Source organism: Mus caroli, unplaced genomic scaffold, assembly GCF_978045245.1.
Source record: "Mus caroli unplaced genomic scaffold, Mus_caroli_1 scaffold_14, whole genome shotgun sequence".
Classification (NCBI taxonomy): domain Eukaryota; kingdom Metazoa; phylum Chordata; class Mammalia; order Rodentia; family Muridae; genus Mus; species Mus caroli.
This window is the reverse complement of record NW_028227269.1, coordinates 89,181,264-89,200,219: the sequence shown is the minus strand read 5'-3', so window position 1 is coordinate 89,200,219 and position 18,956 is coordinate 89,181,264. Positions and strand designations below refer to the sequence as shown.

The window sequence follows — 18,956 nt, the reverse complement described above, 5'->3', positions numbered from 1 at the left end:
TGATCCACAGACAGCATATAAAGAGAGAGACTGGGCCTCGCATGGGCTTGTGACATCTTAAAGTTCGTCTTCTCCACAGCAATCCTTCCCAAAAAGTTCTACTAACCGGGGACCAAGCATTTGAGCATACATATGATATATAAGCCTTTTTTCATTCAAACTAACAATTTGGTAAAAGTATGGTATCTAAGGGAAAGCTTATTCAACAGATTTTAGTTGCTATTTTCTCTATAATGTGAGATTTCTACTACTCTAGTACTGGTCTTGTATGGCCTTGTGCTGGTGCAGAGAGGCAGAAGACATCTTCGCAATGGTCGTTTCCATTACGGATGCATGTTGCTTTTATGTACAGCTACCATTATTCTGTTTTCAGATCTCCCAAGACTGCATGTCCTCTAGACAACCATCTTGAAATAATCCTTGTGCTCTGTAAGTTTGCCTCTGCATCTTGGGTGCCTTTATTCCCCGGGATGTGTTCAATGACTAGGGAATCTACATCTCAACCCTGATGTTCAGCATTGCTCTCTGCATTTTTAAGCATGTGCAGCAAAAAGTCTGGACTCTGATTTGGCCATCACCAGATTAACCCCATACATGAGCTCCCCCTGCCACATTGATATGATCCTCACTAAAGTGGAACAGATTGTTCCAAAGCCAGAAAAGGAGGCTACACAGAAGAAAAAGATATCCCAGAAGAAACTGAAGAAAAAAAAAAGTATGGCATGGGAATAAATTCAGTATAAAATAAGTATAGATAAAAGTAGAAAAACATAATCCTTATGCCAATGAGGTATATTTTGGGTAGCACAGCTGGTTCTCTTATAGTTGTATTTTAGGATGATATAATCTAGTCTATTATACTGGGGAAGATCCATTACTAGGTTACTGAAAAATAAATCAGCTCATTTTATGTTCTGTTGACTTCACTACTTACATATAGTTTCATTTAGCTGTCCTGACCACATAATAAACAGTTTGACAGTGGAACTGTTCTGAGAATCTTCTACAGGAAAATATGGTTAATAAGGGGAGTCCCATTAAATGAGAACATGTCATCAGGATGCCAAGTATAGGGGAATGAGCAAGATTGGTATGGTGCTAGTCAGAGATAATTTCCAAAGAGAGTAATAGGGGTTTTGTAAGCTTTTTTTGTTTTGTTTTGTTTTGTTTTGTTTTGTTTTGTTTTGTTTTGTTTTTGATTCTTTTCTCTCCAAAGACTTGGAAAGGCAGAAACGGGAAGCAAAAATCCGAGTATTATATTATACACTCTGTCATTTGGTGAAAACATCCCAGGGAAACCGAAACCAGGAATCCTGCATAAGCCCTCCAATTATGTCGCACTAACCTGGAGCATGTCATATTTTCTTTTATTTCTCAGAATTCTCATAATTATTGATAGTGGAGATCATCCAAGGGGAAAGAATGTGTGGTCCTTCTGGACAGGGACTAGGCTCCATAAATAAAATATCTTCCTAATTAGCCTTTCTTCCATCTTCAGTCCACGTCTGCTACCCAAAGCAGAGAGGCACCTACAGTTAGAACATTATTGCCTCATTTAAATTCTGTGCTGAATTTAATATTAATTTAAATTTCTCAGCAGGCTTAAAAGAGACTATGAAACTTCCATTATCTACACAGAGGGGTAACAACGAACTCAGGAGAAACTGCCTCAGCCTTGGTGCCTGGTTCTCTTAAAAAATTGATTGTTCTTATTGTCATTATTGATTGTAGTATTTATTCATCTATCTATCTATCTATCTATCTATCTATCTATCTATCTATCTACACTCTCTCATCCATCCATCCATCCATCCATATGTCTTTGTTTTTCTAGGCAGGGTTTCTTTGTGTAGCCCTGGATGCCCTGGAACTTGCTCTGTAGACCAGGCTGGCCTCAAACTCACAGAGATCCTCCTGCCTCTATGTCCCGAGTGCTGCGATTAAAAGTATGCACTACCACCATCCAGCTTTTTTTAAAAAAAAAAAAAAAAAAAAAACTTTTATTTATTTGCTTTGTATATGAACATAAACGCTACAATGTGTTAGTGAAAGACAGAGGACAACTTTCAGGAGTTTGTTCTCTCCTTCTACAATGTAAGTTTTGGGGATCAAGCTTAGGTCGCCAGGCTTACAGCAATCATCTTTACACAATGGACCACCTCACTGCACTTTGATTACTTTACAGTCGTTATTTTCAAGAAAAGACTGGACAGTGTAGGGGGAGGGGTAAATGCCTGAACTCTACAATACACTGAACTTTGCAGCATTTTTAAAGGTGTTCAAACCTATGACAAAAATTTAATTTCTAAATTAGATGCAGTAAGAGACCAACAGTAACTAATAATAAAATGGAATAATTATACTGTAATGAAAGTTTGTGAATGTGGTCTCTCCCCTAACTGTGGCAGGGCAGGTGGTGCAGACAGTGGGGCTATGCAGACAGAGAGATGATTTACACTCCAGGTCAGACAGAGAGAAACCTTGTGAGATTTCATCTTTCTACTTAGAATGGCAACTTGAAACTTAAGAGCTATTTATTTCTGGGATTTCCATTAATATTTTCACACCAGGGTTTACCAACTAACTACAGTCACAGGAGCTAACATTTCAGACAAGAGGGTGTTACTATTAATTCTGGTTCTGTTTCAGGGCTTAGGCATGTAAACAATGAACTACCCTGAAGTACACATTGTCTACATAAAGGCTATTTAGTCATCAGAGCTCATAGGAAAGTTGAACTAGCTTACCTTGTTTATATGAGCTATATCTTCTTTGGTAGAAGTTTGTAACGTGCTTATACACCATTTAATGAACTATTGTTTTTAGTTCTAGACACACTTCCAAAGTCATCATCCTGAGGCTGAGGCTAGGACTTTAGGCCACATTTTCTCCCGGTCAAGTGCCTCCAATATAGGCTGTACCAGTAGGAGGCACTAGCGGAAGGCATGGCATAATTGGAAAGAGAGGGAAATGCTTCCCTTTCCTTGGGCAGTACTCACCTGTAACAGGAACAGCATCTTATACACCTGAAACCATTTTACTGTTTTGCCCACACTTGAATAACTGGCTCATACTCTCTTTAGAGGCATCAACACTGGCCAGCACCCCTCTTTAAAAGTTTGAGTTCAGCTATGTCTTAGTTAGGGTTTTATTGCTGTGAAAAGGCACCATAACCACAGCAACTCTTATAAAGAACAGCATTTCACTGGGACTGGGGTAAAGTTCAGAGATTTTGTCCATTATTGTTATAGCAGGAAGCACAGTGGCATACTAGGCAGACATGGTCCTGGAGAAGGATCTGAGAATTCTACAAGTGAATGTCACATATCTGGCTTCAGGAGTTTAGACCTCAAAGCCTCTCTCATCCTGTCCCCCCAGTGACACACTTTTACCAAAGTCATACCTGCTCCAAGTCCATACCTCCTAGTAGTGTCACTTCCTATGAAACTATGGGAGCCATTTTGTTTCAAATCACCACAAGCTACACAAGACATTTCTTGTAGGCTTCTAAATCTGAAACATCCCAACTTCTCTCTTTGCTCCTCAAAGCATTTGTCTATGTTCTGTGTTATCTCTACAACACTTTCATGCAGGGATGGGCAGACTAATTTCCATATTGCCTATGGCTACTTTTGTCTTAGCAAAAGAAGAGTGCAGTATTTGACATCATATTACCACAAAGCCAAAAATATCTATCACAGCTACTTTTGTTCAAAATGTGTAAGAATACCGACTTAAGTGATATAATCTAGACTTTAAAAAAGTATTTTTTCAGAGCTGGAAATTAAACTCAGTCTTATACCTGCTAGGTAAGCATTCTACCACCAAATTACAGCCATTCTTGTTTTGAATATTTTAAATAACAAATATGTTGGTCTAAATTGCCTGAATATTCAATTTCCTGTATTCAAATAACAGATACAGTTCCTGTCTCCTGTTTGGACCCTGAATGATACCAAAAGTTGGTTCTACCAGTAGTCTCAGGTAATAGACAAACCAACATGTGGTTTGGAAATTGGTTTAGGCATATTCTTGATGTAAATACAATATTGAAATCTGGTGCTAGCAACGCATGATATCCAACAGTGTCTCATTTAATCAAATTAGCACCTATAATTGGTGATGATAAAGTGTCTAATCGAAGCTCCCAAACTTGACTGTGAAGGGAAAAAAATGGGCAGAATGACTAGGGGGCCTGTATTTTCCAGTTACCCTGTAACTCTTATAAAAAGGAAATAGTAAGCTTTAGATGCAAGGAACTCCTACTCCTTTTCCAAAAGAGTGTGTGTGTGTGTGTTACAAGAATGATAACACCACTAAAAATTTTAGTTAAACAGGTTACAAAATTGCAACAAAAGTTTAATTCATATGTGTTCCAGATAACTCATGTACAGAGGCTATCTGACTCAGGAAATAACAGCCCAACTAGTATGGTGGGATTCACAAACCTGTGTCTCTGTTGCTTTTACTTGCATAAAGTACAATGTATAGAACAACAACAAAATAAAAAACCTTAAGGAACTAATAATATTAAACAAATAATCAAAAGAAAGAAAGACATAAATGTAATTTAAACTAGTGTTTTTTGAAACAGAAGTCTATCAGCTGGAAGTCTTGAAGGTGCCTGATTTTGAGCAATTCTATGAGATAACTGCATCAGTTTTAGTTTAGTATGTATTATCTGCCATTTCTATTTGACAACGGCATGGATAATGATAATACTTCTATGCTGTCCTTTGTTTTGTCTCAGGTTCTTATTATTTAAGGGATGCTTCAGTTAGAGATGAATAGGTATAAAGATGTAATTGTTTTCTATTCTTTGAGTTCAGTGATCTTTAAAATTAAATCCATGCATCCTCATTTAAGAATCCCTGTTTTAGCAGTCTCCAAGTCTCAAGGATTGAGAAGTTAGCTGAACCAGTCAACATTAATAAGTATGGAGGTTGGAGACCCACATCAAAGTTGGCTTTGAAATCTTGTTCCCTTTTTAACATTATTCTCACATCAGAATCTCTAAGCCAAGAGGACAGGCTGTGTTCCATCTCCTGTGTGTATGTCTCTAGTTTCTAGGACTTGTACTCTCAAAGCAATTCTAATGTTCTCTACTAAAGTACCTTATTGTAGTGTACTTCTCCATCAAAGTGCTGTGACTCTGCCTATTTGCCTTAATGTATTCTTCAACTAGACTACAAGCTTTCTGATATTAGAGAATATGCCTTCTGATGATGTATCTATAGCACAGAGCCTGCCACCAAGTAAATGTGTCGTGCAGATTTGTCAATAATGAACTGAAGGATAGATATAAGCCAAGACAAAATTCATTTCTTTTTTTTTTATTCATAGCCAAAAATCTTGGCCAAGTATTAAAAAAATAAATGGGCATGAATGTAAATAGAAAATATGAATGAACAGTATAAATCTCTATATCAATGGAAAAACAATTCAGTGTAGATCCTGTTACATTGCTATAACACACATCTCACCTATTGGGTGGACACTGGTTACCTACCCAGGACTGCTTCCACTGTTTTCCTTACAAATAAAATAATATTTATTTTAGATGTCAATTGTGGCAAATATGGGTATTGAAAGTTTGGAAGGTTGTAACTTTCCTTAGCAGTGGGCTTGGATGTTACTGATGATCAAGCTAGTCTGGTTGTTCACAGTTTTCTTTGACAGTGTTCCATTCAAGAATGGACATGTGATACAACTATGGACAATGACATGTGATGAGAATACCAGGGAAAGGCTTCTAGGACAGGACAAAGGACTTTCGTGAGATATAACAGCCCTCCCTTTAGATCCGGTGATAGGAGAGCTGTCTAGACACAGTGATAATGAGAGCAGCAGGCACACTGAAAGGGACGTGTGCAAAATGAAAACGGGAACAAAATTGTTCATTGTTGATGTTCTTTGAGAGACTGTGTGAATCAACTGCTAGACCTGTTTTACAGCAACAGATGTCTTTCTTGCTTAAGCCAAATTTTTTGTCTCTTTAAATTTATTTTTAAAAATCAATGTATTGATGTATTTATGTTTGATGCTTGATGCCTCACCTTAACAGATAAAGGATAGCTTTGCTAATGCCTGGGCATGGATGAGACATGACACATTTTCTCGTGGGATCCTGGTGCTGTGCAGTAACAGAAGCTCTCCATAGTAAGCAGACATCCTTTTAGAGATCCGGCACTCCAGCCGGCTCGTTTAGAGAATGGGTAGGGTGCCAGCCATTTAGGAGGCTCATCCAACGAGCACATTTAAATCTGGCCAATATGCACATAAGCCTGACTAGGTAGACTAACCTGTACACACCTTTTTTTTTTTTTTTTCTTCTTTAAACCCAAGTGTGCTTCTGGCAGACACCCATCCACAGCATGCTATGTGTTACCATGTTATGAAACTGGCTTTGACATTTGGATGCCTACCACTTGGTGAGTGGTTAGTTATAAAATGCTATTGGTTCAACAGATTATGCTTCTGGAACACAGCCTGGACTTCTGGGATCTTTTTAGTGGCTGGCTTATTTGTATTTCCAAGGCCATTTTTTCAACAAGCCAACACAATCAAATTACATGCAGCTTTGAAGACATTCTACCTTACAGTTTGACATTTTAATTAGGACTTTAAAGAGATAATAATCACTGCCCACAACTTCCCTAATGTTACCTAGAAATGGGTCGGCTAATTAGGATCCCAGAAAAACCACCACATACATTTCTTTTTAATTGTTTTTCCAAACTTCATCACCACATCTCTTGGCTCCATCTCAGACCAAATCAAGCAAACAGCAGGGAAGGGTTCAATCTCTGCAGCCTTCAGAGTAGTCCAGTCCAAGGGCAAAAAGAAGGAGTCCAGTTTGTGTCTGGCATCTGAAAAATTTCATTTCAGCCAATCTCAGGACTTTTTTTCTTTCATTTCCAGATTGCTTTCAAAGGAAAGCTCTCCCAGTTCATTGCATTAGAACTGACTCAAGGAAAGCCATTAAGAGCTTGTTATCCTTAGATTCTTGTATCTATATTTCATTTTTCTGTCATTCTTCTATGGTAGTATGGTGGATGGGATGTCCTATTAAGTGATTTCTTAAATGCTTTCTTTTAATTCCTGCGTTCAATTCTTACTACGTGGATTTTTACGAGGTGGATGGAAAAAAAAATGTGTTCATCTCAAATTGAGAAACCAAGGAGCCTGGGATGGGATGGCAATTCAAGAGATGAAGTCTGTTCTCTCAGACAGATTCTATGTAACAGAATGGGCCTGGTCTCACCAAGCCTCTCCCTGCCCTGCCCTATGCCTTGGGTCAAATACCAGAACAGAAATGTAGCAAATGCCAGGCATTGTTTATCTAACCCTCTGATATATTTTGACACATTCAGAAGGAGAAATAGTTGCTACTTCCCAGGAGGGGTTTAAGACTGAAACAATATGCAACTTTGTCTTGCAGTAGCTTAAGCACCTCCTGATTCATGTTTAAACTGGTTGACATGGCCTGGACCTCCAAATCGATGATCAGCTGTGGCGTATATGTTACTTCCAGAGAGCCAAGAGCCAAGAGCCACACACCTGGCCTAGTTCAAACTGTTGGGCTGTTGGTAGTTAATTTGAAAGAGGTCCTCAACGTGTAACTCCAAACCCTTTCTTTTCACCATCCTGTTAGGTAGATGCTCTTTTTTGCTTTCAGAGGCAGTCGCTCCAGAAAGTAAGTAAGCTTTCCAAGGGCCCCTTGCTTGCACAAGCCCTTGGAAGTCCTGGGGAAGCGCTCTTGTGACACGTTCACGTGACCATATGCTTTTTAAAGAGTTCAAGATATAAGGCAATCTAACAATAAGCAACAATGACCTTTGTATTTTCATACACTTCCAGTTTCATATTCTTTCTCTTCTAGAAGCACTCCCAAGTTGCACTGAGTGAGGTCCAGCCAATCACAAGCTATCTCTCCCTTTATCTAAGTTCTTTATTTAGGGATGTTTTCTAGACTGGAAAAGTGTCTGGGTAGGGTCAAAGTAGCCTTGTCCACAAAGAAGTGTCTGTAAAACAGGCAGACGTTGTTTCGTGAGCTTTTATGCTTTTATATTCCTGTATCTTTGTTTCTCTGAAATAGCTCCAACTTTGAAATGTTTCTCTGGCCTTGAAAGTTGAACCAAATTGAGATGTGGAGTACTCGGGACATGAATGCTTGCAGTACGATGCCAGGGAATGCTTGCTCTGACAGTAGACTTCATTATGTTTATTTTCTCCACAGTTTCAGCCAGATGTATCTCCTTTCTACCACTCTTCGGTCAAAGGGCCTTTTCACTGATCACTCCTCCCAAGAACAGCTCTATTCCTTAGATGGTCACTTTATGTTTTTCTGCTATTAAGAAAAAGATTTCTCTTATAATTTATAGTCTAATAAATTTCTTCATGAAAGATCATGAAGAAGTTAATGATGACTTAATGTAGTGCCCTGTGATGATAGAGTGGAAAAGAATAGGCTTGGGGGACTGTGGCTCCCTCCTCAGCTAGTTAGGCGACAGCTCTCATGTCACATTGTTTATCTGAGGAGAAAAGAGATGACAGACGGTACTATTGTTATAGGGACATGCTAACAAATGTCTGGGGGTGGCATAGATCACAGTAGTCTCAATTATCTGCTCACTGCAAGGGTAGCCACCATTATTTTGATCAGGTTCACCTTGATGGCAAAGTGTTTGACTCTCAAGGAAGGCATCTGAAAAAGAAACTGAGATGAGGTTTGGTTAGCCAGATAAAGATCCAGAACTGTGTTGACTTTTGTGGTGTTTCCTTGGGTCTAGTAGGTTGAACACATCTATGCTTATGTTTCCTACAAGATGGAAAGGGAAACAATGAGAAGATAATGCTCTGCCATGTGCAAGAACTCTTATGTTTAATCATAGGCTGACTTTATGGAGCTTCACCGCTGTTTGAACAAAAATCCTCAAAACCTTGCTAATGGACTCTAGGGCCTACTCAAATTTAATTAAAATGTTAATAGAAATTAATTATGTATTTATTTGTCCAACTTAATATAGTATTTCTATTTTTAAAGTCCTATGATGATTGCTAACGGCGAAGGATTAGTGAGAAAGGTACATACAGGTAAATGCCCTCCTTCATGTTTTTGGAATCTCATTCCAATTGTATTTACAGTTGGGCACTTGAACAAGTGACTTCTACTTTGCCTAAGAATAAAATGTAACAAAATTGGCTGTAATATTTCCTTAAGTTGCTCAAGGAAATGATTTATTCTTTCTCTCTGTGAAATAGATATTCTAGTACATTCTTTATTCAGTGGAACTTGAAGTAATCTACAGTCTTGAATGTGCTGGGGGCAAGCTGGACATGGGGACACACAGTAACAGAGACAAACAATGTGAATAACATGCTTCCGAGACATATGTGCAGCCTTTTGAACATGTTCATGACAATGGCAGAGGATACACAGGTCAAAATGAGGTCTGCTTGAAAACATCCCTGAATGTGATACCTCCATGTAAATTAACAAATCATGAGCAGAATGTATGGGACAAAACTCCCGTGAGTGCTTTGTCAAGAACTCAGTTTCTGCTCAAACCACACATGCTTAGACTCCCTCAGACTAACTCAGATTGCCCAGATAATTTTGCCTATACAGGAGGCCTATTGTACTAGGTGTGTTGCTTGAGAGACGTAATCATTGTCTGGAGGTTTAGAAACGTCTATCTCTCAAAGGCTTCTACTGTAACCGGGTCTGACACACTTCAAGCACAGGACGGACAGTGCCAATACAGAAGAAGGAGAGGAACGGAAAGTCAGCTTCACACAACGGACCAAACCGAAAACACTACCACCCACGCGGCTCCAATCACCATCAAACCTTGTTCAGTTGGAAAGAAAAAGACAGGATGAAGAACAAGGACAGCAAGAAATCCAGACTGCAGAAGCAAAGAAACACACCCCCGCAGGAAGCGGAGGCTCCTGACTGTGTGTGGCAACTCAACTGTCTGACCTGTGTTTTCATTAACCTGGGGTATTTGAACTCCATATTTTCTCACACAGCTTCTTGCCTAAGTAGTCAAGGAAGCAAAGGACAACAACACTGGCTATATGCCAACTCAAAAAATGCCTGGCTCCTTTAACATCCAAAGGAAATTTAGCCTTTCTCGATGGGCTAACTTTGTCTGGGAGGCCTTGGGAGCGAGATCTTCACTGAGGAAGTTTTTTTCCTTAGCAGCCGCTAGGCCCTCTGGGATTTTTGACCCAGAGCCTTTTCCACTTTAGTTTTGAAGTGGGGAACACACTAGCCTCCAGCTCAAACTGATGATCTATAAAGTTGGCATGAACGGCGTGCTGGATTAAACAGTTGTTTCCTTAAAAACAGGTTTCTTGGTGGTAAGTAGAAGACAGGCAAAGGTACAGAATTCAGGCATGTCAAAAGCATTATCGATGTTTTGCCAGCATGAGACCAGCCCTGGCGACAGGTGGAAAATATTAAATTACTATTTTTGTACCTTTCTTCCTACTGCCCTCAAAAGTTCTGGCACAGATAGTGCTATAGACTACCGCCCTCACTAAAAGCAAATTCTAAAAAAAAATAATAAAAAATAAACAAAAAAGAAGAAGAAATGAAAAAGAGAAAGAAAAAAAATTCCTAAAGAATATTCCAGTCAGCATCTAGATGTGTGCTGTGTTGGGTCTTAGCTGAGCATATGTTAGTTTTTTCAGTGAAATAATTTCTCTTCATTAGAAGTAAATTAATTTGATGACTTGCCCCTTAAAAAAAATCTTTGGAAATGCCTATTAGTAGAAAAGGGATAAAGTTCACAAAGATTTGAAATCGAGTTAGCCATATCAAAATGAGAAAAAAAATTTAAAAGCGTCCCAGCATGTGTGTGTGTGTGTGTGTGTGTATATATATATATATATATATATATATATATATATATATATATATGCATATTCTGTTAAATGAACTGCTTCTGAAGTGTGGCAGTACCAAATTTGGGACTTAGGGCTTTTTTCTTTTTCTTTTTCTTTTTCCAAAACATTCACTTATATCCTCAGTTTAGAAAACCTGAACTGGCAAACTGATGTCACTTTTATAGGCATATAGTCCCTTTGTGGTCTCTGCTAAGTGGAGGTGAAAAGACAGAAGAAACTTCCATTCACATCAAACCTTGCCTCGTTACTCTCCTGAAGTCAGCAGATTCTCACAGTGTTGGGGGAGCTAAGGTGGAAATTGTCAGTGACATTCAGATTTAGACTATATAAACCACATCCGGCCTGTTTTTAGTATACTGCATTTTCCTCATCTGAACCGTTCATCCTTTGAACATTCCCTTTGCTTAGTGACCTGTTGGAAATTTCCCTAGATATGTAGAGTCATGGAGAGAAGGAAGGGTGGTACATCTTGAGCTATTATGTATTTCTTGTCTGTATCTCCTTGACTGATACTGAGTTAGCTGCTTTGTGACCAGAGAAGATTATATTGTTTTTTCCAACCTCGAAGAATGTGTTTTATTAATTCTTTTTCAAATTCTTCTCACTCAGCTAGCGATTCAGAAGGAAAATGTTCATCCTCAGGTGTAGAGAGTCATACCAAGCACTTGCCAGACCACATGAACCCCAGCTGCTTGAGTCAAAGGCTTATTTTAGTCTCTAAAGAATTTGGGGATGAAAACCCTGTTTGTAACGCATTTGTAGAAACTCTGCAGATGTCAGGAGGCCATGGAGCCTATCTGTCACCCATTTGCACGAAGAACCACTCAACATGCTCTCTGTTAAATGGCTGTCCCCTCTTTCTTGCTCATCCTTGGTCAGACAGGTGAGCGCTTGCTGACGTCAGCATCAGTCTGTAAATGATCCCCAAGACAATGCAGTTCCAGCTTGATCCTGCTGCTCAGAGGACGATGGTTTGCTCATTTTGCTTTTCTCTCTTCTGTGCGTGAGTGTTCATGCCCCCAACTCACTCCTTCTCATAAATATAAACGTGCACCCGGCTCCTTAGAGAGCTTGTCAAACCATGCCTGCTGAGTTCTCTGAATAGTTTATACTTTGCTAGCTCTAGCATGAGGTTTGAAACTTTTTGTGTTTCTGAGTTGCTCCCAGATATGGCTGGCACTGATGTCCCCCTGTAAGCAGCCACTGAAGCCCATACTCACAGCATCCCACATTTAATTCCCTCCCTTTCTGTTTGTCCTTATTCAGTATAAAAGCATTTAAAATATACTTTTATCTGCCAAGTATTTACCTGTGCATTGAATAGATGTAGATAGATTTATTTTGTTTAATTTATTTTTAATGTCTGAGGATTCCTGAATATTGTATAGTAACACACTATACTTGTGTGCATAAATGGGAGCCAGCAGAGATATTGGATGTCTTCCTCCTTTGGTCTCCACCTTATTCTTTTGAGACAGATTCTCTCACCCACTCTATGGCTAGGTTGGCAGACCAGCAAACTCCTGGGATAGTCACACTCCTAACCCTGCAACTGCAGACACATACAGTCATGCCCAGCATTTTGATGGATGCTGGGAATTTGAACTTGGGTCCTCTTGCTTTCATAGCAGTTGCTCTTGTTCACTGAGCAATCTCACGAGCCCTGCATTAATATAACTAGTTACCTAAGGATGCTTAGACATTTATAGCTATTACAGCCAAACTCTAAAGCATGCAGACTTAACCAAGACCAAATTGATGATTGCTGTAGAAGCCTGTTCTGGGATATGCTTTTGTTTCTTTACTATATGTCATCCTTAGCCCCAGTTTCATCGTTTGCTTATCATTTTTAACCCTCAGGTATCAATAGAATCCTTGTTTCAGAAGATAGACGTTTTTATATACACGTAGAGGGGTATATTCATGATTTTCCTAGTACATTTGAATAAGTTTTTCTAGACCACTTAGGATTTTAAAGTTTATCCTTAAGTTGTACATTACCAATGGGTTAGATGATCATTCAATGACTGTCCCCTCTCTATCTCTTTCCCATCCTTGTTCAGTCCATTGATAGCTTGCAGACGTCAACGGATAAGATATGAGTGTAATTCACGTCTATGTGTAAAAGGAAAATCTAAGGGAGCAATTTATCCTGTTAAATTCAACCAAGGGTGAGCAATGCAGCAGCTGCAGACGCAGGGCTTGGGATTCACTCTGGCATTCTGAAAATCCTGGCTGTGTCACCACCTGCAGGAAGACCTTGCATGTGATCTGAGAGGCGATTTGAATGTAACTGATGAAGAACCCGTGAGAGGCAGCCTTGTTTGCCGGGGTGAGCAGTACTCTACGTATTTTCTTCCATCTCTTCAGCAGATTCCATCAATCCCTTTGGTTACCAGCTACACCATTCAGCAGCAAGCAGAAGTGCATGTGATTTCCTAGAACAGAGACCGTGTAGTTAGAACAGTCATGATCCAGCTTACGAGGACAGAGCTAGCAGCAAAGGTAGGTTTCTTTGGAGTGGGGGCAAGATCTCTGTAGTTGTATACAGTTTTATATGTAATAGCACTGTAGATGCCAAACTCCCTTTTTCTAGCATCCCTAAACAGAGATTCTAACCTCAGCATCAACCTCGAGTCTCCTTTTTCTTTAACTTCCTTAGTGTCTCCTGGTTTCCTCATCCCTTTCAGCATCTATCTCCTCTGCTTGGAAGCCTATGCTTTATTTAGATAATTGTTTTGTTGGGTGGATTGGCTCCCTGACATCTTTGTTGTTAAAATTTTTTTTGATGGTGGGAGAACTTAACAGTGTTACAGTCTTACCGCTAGGATACAGAGTGAGTCTCCTTCTGCCTGCCTTACAATTCCAGGGTTGGGGGAAAGTTGTGTCCTACCGAGGTGGTGACATTTTTCCTTTACTGAACTCACCACAGTCAATGGTTGTATATATTTGATTGATTGGTTAGTATCTTCCTTCTTCACTGAACTTAACCCACTGTAAAGGTGATAGCTACTTGCTTTGCTCACAACTGAACCCCTGATGCCTGTCAGAGTGTCTATACACAGCATCCTTACAGTACTACTTAGAAGGACGGAAAGAATATACATGGGCTTCACTAAAATACCTGTTGAATCATGGAAAGTTCTTAGCTGCTCCTAACAACAAAGGCCATGATCTATTGCTCTCAAAATAATTTTGTAGGAAGACCCAGGTTTCATTAATGAGTGTGTTTTGTTTGTTGTTAGTTTATTTTGAAATATCCACTATGTAGTATTTGGTGGTAGAGATGAACCATACATTAGATAATATGAATAATATTAACTATTGTGAATTAGAAAAGTCTACCTACTACTAGAGTATACAGATTGCTAAACTTTTATCTTAAGCTTCTCAAAATTTGAAATATGGCCTTAGCACAATAGTACAGACTGGGTGGTCTGGATAACAGACATCTGCTGTCTCATAGTTCTGGTGATTAGAAGACTGAGGTAAAGTCACAGACAAAGCTGGGCCAGTCTGTTAGAGGGTCATAAGACAGGGATTGTCCCATGCCTCTTTCCTGGCTTCTAATGGTGTTCATCAATCTCTGGCCCTCTTCATTTGTGGAATAATCACCCCAATGTTTGCCTTCATGTTGGCGTGATCTCTCAGTGTAACTTCATCTTCCCTTAAGAACACTAGTTACATCAGATTGGCACCAACCGACTCCAGATGGCCTTTTATCTGAATTAATCTATAATAACTGTAAGCAAGACAACTTTCTGAACATCTACATATTCAGACTTTAATATATAAACTTTGGAAACACAGTCTAATTCATAGCATGGTCCCAAATAAATCATCAGTACCATAACCTGTCCCAGATACATATGTTTCCTCCTTAAACTCTCTGGCATGATTCTTCGGTGGCAAGCTTTTGACTTTTTACTGATGGAAGTACCAGGGGCTAGGTACTTGGACATGGCAATTATCTCTGATTTGCCCTAAGTTGAACCTGTTTCGGAGAGTTGGACAGCAGATGGACAGCCAGTTGTCACCCCCCCTTTTTTTATCTCCAGTGGCAGGAAGAGATACAGCATAGAGCAGGTTGTGTTTGAGACAGAGTGAGGAAACTTTTGATGGGCATCTGTGAAATTGTCTCTCTGCATCTCCAGTCCATGAATAAGGCAAGGGGAGTTTCTAGAATTGCATCTGATATTGGCTTCTTGACCAGACCACTAACATCAATGGATGAGCACAGATCTGCTTAGAGAACAGAGTCCTTCTGCAAAGACGAAACCAGGATGATGAAATATTATGGAGGGTCTGGCAATAATACTTTACCACAATGGAATAGGAAGGCAGTGTTAGACATCTGGCTGAACATTCATGAGAAAGACCAATATTTAATCTATCCCTTGGCTTGTTATCAAGAGGACAAGTTACACCATCTGCTTGTGACTTCCAGGTGCTTAAAAAAAAACAACTGGCTGAGATACAAGGTCTTTCCAAGTTGGAAAACTCAGTCATAGCGAGTCAGCTGTCCCTTTGATGTGGCTCTTGTTCTAGGACCATCCATCAGCGGTGCAGTCATTGCCCTTGTATGGACATCAGTGAGATGTAGCTGAGAAGTGTTACAGCAAGGCAGGCAGCAGGAAACATACTTTATTCCACGGTGAATGAATAGCCAAGGTCAGACTTGAACGGTGCTGTCTTCTAAAGGATGCCAGAGTGTCCTGAATGAAAATGTTCATCTCAGGAAGGAAATTAGCTAAGGGTTACTAAGTACAAAATGATATGATGTCTGTGGGAACCATGCAAGGGCTAAGGGTCTTTTAGGCAACAAACCAAGAATAGATGATAAAGGTTGGTCCTATCTCTGGTTTGGATTTCATGACAATCCAAAAGAGTCCTGAAAACATTGTGAAAATTCATTTCTAAGGTAGCTTTGGGGTAAAAGTTCTATGATCCTAACACCTCAAAACAATTTGGAGTCTAGATCCCTACATATTTATATAGTTAGAACAGTCTGCATTAAACTATTTTTGATTTATAAACTTTCATTTTTCTTGTCCATTCATATGACATAAATTTCCCTTTAGTTTGATGACTTTAGGTTCTTTTTGGCATAAAACATAGCTTAAAAGTATATTTATGCAAGAAAGCAAGTGAAATTTATTGAATTTGTTTAATCACAGGAGGTACTGCCTGGATCCTTCAAATTAACTCTGAGGATTACTAGATAAAGATATGTACATGAAGAGAAAAGCAACCTCTGGGAGATGGATATCAAGTTGTACACTGTGGGTTCAGACACTCCATGCATCATCTTGAAATAGATGCAGTCAGTGTCTCCATCACCTCAAATTTGTATGATGATATTTTCGCCCTTCTACTGATACTGTTGGGCTGTGGTGATCTCGACCTCTGTGAATGGGATTGCTGCCGATACAAGGGAGACCCAGGCAACTGGTCCATCCTTCTGACAGGTGAAGGTACAGTGAAGGTCTACTGCTGTGAGTCAGGTAGGTCCTCCTCATACACTGACTCCAGCAGTGCCTTGATCTTGGACTTGTCTAACTTCTAAATCAGTGTTTTTGTTTGTTTGCTTTTGAGTGTGTAAATTCATTACATTTCTCCCTTCATTTTCTTTTCTCCAAAACCTTTCATTTATCCCTCCTTGCCCTCTTTCCAATTCATCAACTCTTCATGCATTCATTTCTACTGCTGCATATATGTATTGTGTGTACATATATATTTCTAAATACAGCCTGTTGAGTTCATAGGATGTCACTTGTATGTATGTTTGCAGGGAGGACTGTTTGCTTGGATTTTGGAAGCCTTCCTTCTGGACATACTAAGGCACTAAGGCACATGCTTTAAAATGATACTAGCAGTTGGTAATATTGAAGTAGTCCAGAGCTATGTTGGATAGGGGTTAGTTAGGAGACTGGCTTCTGAAGGCTGATGATTGGTTTGGCGGTCATTTCATCTGCTCATAGCTAGTGAGACTGGACTAGTTTTTGCAGCTTCCTCACAGTTAGTTTTCTTACGAGTAAGTGGGTGGTGAGTGTCAGCATGCATTTCAATTTTCCTTGACATGTGTGGGGCTGAAATGACATAATGCCTGCCAGGTGCTTAGCAGAGAGGCTCTCGGTAAATTCTAAGTAGATGTTAGGGAGGTATTATTATACGCTTGTGGTGTCCTTCTTGGAAGAAGCTGTCTCTATTATGGAAATGGATTTAGAATCTGATGACCATCCATGATTTTTCAACACTTCTATTCTGAATTTATGAGGGATCATCAAGTTCCAGCTAGGCCAGAAACTCCGAATCACCTCGAGATCCAGATCTGATGAGAAAGAACCTTGTGTAGCTTGGGTGTGGCGGCCCTCTGACTGTCTCAGGAGCACTCAGTTCATTGCAAGTCAGAACAAAGTGATTCTTGCTCCGGGCAGAAAGCACTGAGCAAGGAAATGTCTGTTTTGTAAGAAGACAATTCAGACTTGTTTTTCAAGGTGTTCCATAGTCCCATCTTCTCAGCTGCACCAGGAACAGCAGTGGCAACAGTTACAGAGTGTGGAGTCCAGATACTGTAGGGAAATAAGCCCTAGGAAGGAAAGGCAGTGTGCAACCTTAGGCTGAATGAATACAACCCTGGCCATAAGAGGTTCAGGAAAAGTATGGATGCAGCCATCAAAGCATGTCAGTAGCTGTACCTACTGTGTTGGAACGCTGGAATGATTTTAAAAGACATGAAATTCAGCCACTACCCCCTCTTTGACCATCTCCAGTGCAAGGGCATACCATGCCTTTTAAAGATTCAGACCCAGTCTCTCTAGAGACTGGATGGACATAGCTTTTAGAGAGGCACGAGTATAGAGAGAAAAATTAATCTTCTAGTAAAACACTTGCTTGGATTCCAGTATTTCTGGGCTTTCAGTATAAAGGAAGAAATGATATATAAAAAGACATGATAATGCCATCATATTCCTGGGGTTGTAAGGGTTAAGTGAAAGAATATGAATGGCTCATATAACACTGGAATTTACATATAACTGAGTTCAACTGTATGGTTATTGATCAGGCTGTTTGTTTTTGAGTCTTCATTGCAATATTCTAACCCATACAATTAATTAAAAAAAAAATCTGTGTGGCTGGAACGATGACTCAGACGTTGTTAAAAGGCTAGACTTGTGTGTGTGTGTGTGTGTGTGTGTGTGTGTGTGTGCAGACCCAAGGTTGATGTCGAACATCTTCTTTCATTGCTCTTCACCACAGACAGTACTTTAACTCAGACCTTACTGATTCCGCTTCCTCTAAGGTCCCCTTGGCTGTCTTCTGAGCACTGATCTCATAGGCAGACCATCACTCTGCCTCCACTCCTGGATCATCACTCGGGTCCTCACACTTGTGTGCTTCACCCACAGAGCCACCTCCTGGGCTCCGATTTCATTTCTTTATACTTCTAGGGCCTATTCTGAATAATAAGGGTTAAGGTAGTATCTGCATTATGGAGCTGTTGAGAGAGTTGGGCTTTTTGATACAGGGAAAGAGAGACTAGAGCCAGGTACATAGAAGGAGCATTTTCAATGTTAAGTCCCTCTTGATGGAAGAGTCTCGGACTGTTTCATGCGGCTGCTTTTGCTCAATTCCAGTGAATTATTCTCCAGCCATTCCTAGCTTTAACTGGCTTTCCTCAAGTCCCATTTAAAAGTGTGGTGTGTGTGTGTGGTGTGTGTGTGTGGTGTGTGTGTGTGTGTGTGTGTGTGTGTGTGTGTGTGTTTGACAGTGCACATGTGGTGGTCAGAGGACGACTTGTGGCATATGGTTCTCTCTTTCACCGTGTAGATCACAGGGATTGAACTCAGGTTTTCGGGCTTAGGGACAGGTGCCTTTATCCACTAAGCCATCTCACCAGCCTGCCCTCAAGAACCATTTTTGAGGATGAAACTAAAGGAAGCCAAGATAGTAGTAGGTTTAATCTCCCTGAAGTCGTCTGGGCTAAAATTGCTCACATCTCCTAGGATTAAATAGGGATGAAGTTCACTTCATTTTCA

The 18,956-nt window shown here is 39.9% G+C and overlaps 1 non-coding gene across 1 annotated transcript in view; it reads left to right on the top strand.

Moving 5' to 3' along the window:
• The window catches only part of LOC110307003 (uncharacterized), a 39,248-nt gene extending 22,847 nt beyond the window's left edge, over nucleotides 1–16,401 (top strand). Inside the window, exons 3-4 of the transcript XR_015045134.1 lie at nucleotides 13,291–13,422; nucleotides 16,095–16,401. This is a non-coding gene — a transcript (uncharacterized LOC110307003). The remainder of the gene's footprint in view (nucleotides 1–13,290; nucleotides 13,423–16,094) is intronic.
• Nucleotides 16,402–18,956: the final 2,555 nt, after the last annotated feature.